Raw genomic sequence first — 5,043 nt, forward strand, 5'->3', positions numbered from 1 at the left:
CCACTGCCATGCATACAATAACTTTAATTTCTTTAGGTGACAGGCGTTGTGTAACAACATGGGAACTCTCGCATACCCACCACTATCATTCTATAGGATATCATCTGTGTTACTCTCCCTCTTTCTCTTCCTACCTATTGTTTCCTTCTGAAAAACATATTGCAGGTACTCTGACTAATCATGTTGCTTTGTTGACACTATTTTCCACATCTGCTCTACTCATTAAAAACACATTCGAGAAGAATATTGCTACAGGTTTCCTTGTTTGTCATGGTAATACACTCGTGGTTCAATTTCAAACCCTATTCCTCCTATTCAATATACACACACAAATCCATCAGTCGAGACTCCAAGCGAACAAACAACGAGGCTTTCACTAAAAAGCAAGTGTAAGAGCTTGACCTAACCCTAAGAGTACTGCCTAAGTTCTAAAACATATGATGCTATTAAATTTGCAAGGTTATAAGACTAATCTCAATTGTGACTATAGGAATTACACACTTGATTTCTTTCATGGGAATGTGTCGTTCCAAGTTGTTTGACAAGTGATGATCATCATATACTACCACTGCCATGCATACAACAAACTTTAATTTCTTTAGGTGACAGGCGTTGTGTAACAACATGGGAACTCTCGCATACCCACCACTATCATTCTACATGACATCATCTATGTTACTCTCCCTCTTTCTCTTCCTACCTATTGTTTCCTTCTGAAAAACATATTGCAGGTACTCTGACTCATCATGTTGCTTTGTTGACACTATTTTCCACATCTGCTCTACTCATTAAAAACACATTCAAGAAGAATATTGCTACAGGTTTCCTTGTTTGTCACGGTAATACACTTGTGGTTCAATTTCAAACCCTATTCCTCCTATTCAATATACACACATAAATCCATCAATCAATTTTCTTAGGAGAGCATACATGATAAAAATCAAAGAGGAAGTTGCAGACAAGAAATAAATTCACTTACTTCTATAGAAGTGCAGACACAGTTACAGTGGGGTATGGAGGGAGGGAGGGAGAGAAGAAGAGAAAGAGGGATGGGGTATGGAGAGAGAGAGAGAGAGAGAGAGAGAGAGAGAGAGGCACCTTGTATGCGTTTGAGAGGGGGAGACAATACACTTACATGTGTATATATATGTTTAATATATTATATATATACATATATTATATGTATATAAACATATTATATATAAAATATCATATTATACACATATTATATATTACATATATTATATATTACATATATTATATGTATATACACATATTATATATAGAATATCATATTATACAATAGCGCGTATGCGCTGTTTATAGTAAAGGTAGCACGTACGCATTGTTTATAGGGAAACAAGCGTGTACGCACTGCTTACACTATAAGTACCCCCGTACGCGCTTTTTAAACCATAAGTACCCTGTATGCACTTTTGACTGTTTAGGCTTGGAAATAGGCTTGGATGACAAAGCTACGGCTTGGAAGTTTGATTTCCCTCCATTTCTCTCATTTTTGACATGTTTTATTTTATCAACTCGGTTTTATCGACTTTGTCATCATCAGGTTTACACTTCATCAAGTGGGTATTTCTAAAATTGCCACCATATTTTCACCCATCTTCTAAGCTTTCTAACCATATAATTTTTTTTTCAATTTGAACAACAATAACATATTATTATTGAATTTCTTTTACCAGTGTCTCCATAGTTCTCACTGACATAGGTGCACCATTTTTTGAATAACTTTTGATATACTTATCCAAATTTAAAAAACTTTATATATTATTGTAGTGCACTTGATTCTTTACAATTTAAAAAAAAAATTGTATTTTCGATTTGTTTAGTGCAACTTATGCTTTGCACACGAACAAGTACCTAATTTTTCAAGAGGTGCTCGATTGGAAAAATCATAAAAAACAAAAACTCAACAAAAAATAACAAAAAAACACACATCTTCTAGTGCTCACTCTTAACTATCTTTTTGCCAAAGGATTTGTCAAAATACTAAATCTAACTATGACTTTTTTGATGCGCACGTTAGACACTATGTTATTTTTTCAGAACAAATCAAGGTCATTTTTTCGTGCGCGAAGGATTTGACCCCCTTAATCTTATCCAATTTTGAAAAAGTTTAGTAGTTTGGAAACTAGATTCAGAGTAATACAATATTTGTTCTTTGATTATCTTCATATCTTGAGTGGATGACTTTCAAATTTTGCCTCCAAGTTCAGGTTCACCAGGAACCTAATTTCAGAAAAGAAAAAAAAAAAGTGTCCACTTATACCCCCTTTTTGACCACCATCTTTGTGCACTTACCCTAAATTGTTTTAGGTTGCAAGTTTTGTCAGTTTTGGTCATTGTGATTGCTTTGTCTAATTTTGGGAATTTACCAGAGGCATTTTGTGATTGCATTGAGTTCTTAGAATTGTTTATGATATGATCTTGATCATTACATGTTGTTTTTGTGCTCCAGTAAGAGGTTTTTTGACTTACTGTTGAGGTTAGTGTTCTTATATTGAAATGCTCCAGCGAGAGGAAAATTGCCTCGCTATTGAGGAATGAATATGAAAGCTCCAATGGGATGAGTTTGCCTCACTATAGAGGATTAGATTATCTTTTGGATTATCCTTTGATTTCATATTTATGACTTGGTTCATTGTTGCATTATGTTGCTGAAGAATCTTGTTTGTATTTGGGTATTTGTATCTTGATATGCTTCAGTTTTCTTTGTAGATGTTGTGACTGTGTTTATGTCATTTTTGAGCCTTCATGTTGTTGTGATGTTTTGATGCATGTTTCACCCTAAGGTTATGGTCCATGGCTGGGAGAGTGGGCTCTTTCATGTGTAGGACCAAGGCCGTGAGAAATAGGCTTCTAAGAGGTTCCTAGAGAAAATGCTTAGGGCCTTGACCTGTCATGGAACCACATGAAGAGTTTTCCTTTGTAATTGCAAGTGATAACCTTAATAATTGATTATTGGGTTTAGGTGATTTATAGGAATTTACTTAATCAAGTTAATGAAATTAATTTTGGTGCTCCACTCATAGCCCTTGAGGATAGACTCGGGATGGGATTGGGAAGACCATTGGAGCGGTAAGCCAAACTCCCTTGATTACTCATAGGTTCAGATGGCTCCACATGTCTATCAGGGTGTACCTTGGCCCCTTCTTTGTGAGGATAGCATGTGATGACACTCTTCCCTACATGTGCCCATTATCCTTATGCACTCTTTGTTGATTATGCCTCTGGGAGTTTATTGATTTATGATTAGCCTTGTGATGTGATTTTATTCATTGATCATGGTTGATATCTTGTGGTTTCCATGTTGAGTCCCTTGGTTGTTAGGTGTCATCCTAGTTCTTGAGTGTGAGTTGGAACCCCATGTCGTCTCCAAGCACATAGGGTGGTTCCTATTTGGTACCACACATGTGGTCAAGTGGTTTGATGCCCTCTTCCATTGGGATGTTCTTCTTTGGATGCTAGTGTGCATGGCTATGGATTCTATGGTTCTTCATTATGCGGATGATCTATGGAGCTGATTTCTATGTATTAGAGATAACATTGTATCATGATGACTTGTAAATGTGAAAGAAGGATATGTACTTATGTAACTTGTATTATTATGCATTAGGATATGATGTAGTAGAAGAGACTATGTGCTTGTACCATGTACTCTTATGTAATAGGTCTTGAATATTTAGAGACTGGTTTTTTATGGATTAAGATGATATATTATTATATGGTTCATGTGATAAAACATTCATTATGTTAGGGATGAGATCCTAATTCGAAAGTAGATAAGTGCTTGTTGTTATAATCTTGCAAATGTGTAATGGTTTTCTTAAGAAAATAATCTAGTTCCATATGTAGGAAGAGATATATGCATATACTTTCATGATGTGATAGGTGAAGATAAAGATGGGAAATAGGACACATTTGATTTGGTGCTTTAAAATGAACTTAGATGGTTAATGGGGTTATAAGGTCATGCATTGGTAGTTCATAATCTCGTGATAGAAAAAATATTGAGAAGAACTTAATTGGATTGAATGTTAATGAATTTATCTTATGGTTGTGTCATTGTTATGTGCTTGTAAGTAGTGACATTAAGATGCCCTAGGGAAAGAATGAATGGATACATGCATATGTCTATGGTTATGATGTTATTTTCACTTGCGTTATATGTTGTATTTTGCTATGGTTATGTTTCATGATGTTCTATGCATTCTTATGGAGATAATCTATTTTTTGGATTTATGATGGTTTACTATATTGCATTAGTAAATGATTTTAAAATAACAAAAATTATCTCTATTTGCTGTTTAGATTAGTTATTTTCTCTAGGGTATTTTGGTGGGCATTACACTTTATAGGAGTACACAATTGCATCAGGATAGAGAATGAATAAAGATACGTTAGAAAAAAAATTATTCAACACCAACAAAGTATCTCAAAGAAGGATTGAAAAATTGCTAGATTTTCAAGTCTCAACTTTACCTTCCAAATACGTAGGAGCTCCTCTCTTTGTGGGTCCTAGCAGATCGAGCTTGTGGGAATAAGCAATTGGTAGATGCCAATCCAAAGCAGTGTCTTGGAAAAACAAATGTCTTTCATAGGCAGGTATAATCCTCATGATAAAAATAGTTTTATCGTCAATTCCTATATATGTGATGTCATGCCTCAAACTCACTTACAAGACTACATCATCTCTAGAAAGCTATTTGAAAAAAAAATTATGGGCAAGAGCCAAGGAGGAAATGAAGATCCTATTAATAAATTGAGATACACCTTGCTTCTCTAAATCGGTAGGAGGGGTTTGGTTAAGGAAAACAAAATTGCAAAATTTAGCCTTGGGTGCTAAATTAACTTGGAAAATGTTCAAGTCCCCCAATAAAGGATAATGTAGAATCATGAGGAAAAAATATGTAGACTCAGATAATCATGATAGAATCTTGACAATGGCTAACATGAGAGGAGGCTCGGCTATATGGAATTTCATTTGGGACAACAAGGGGATCATCACCAATCACCTTACTTGGA

The sequence above is a fragment of the Cryptomeria japonica genome, chromosome 3, assembly GCF_030272615.1.
Source record: "Cryptomeria japonica chromosome 3, Sugi_1.0, whole genome shotgun sequence".
Taxonomy (NCBI): Eukaryota; Viridiplantae; Streptophyta; class Pinopsida; order Cupressales; family Cupressaceae; genus Cryptomeria; species Cryptomeria japonica.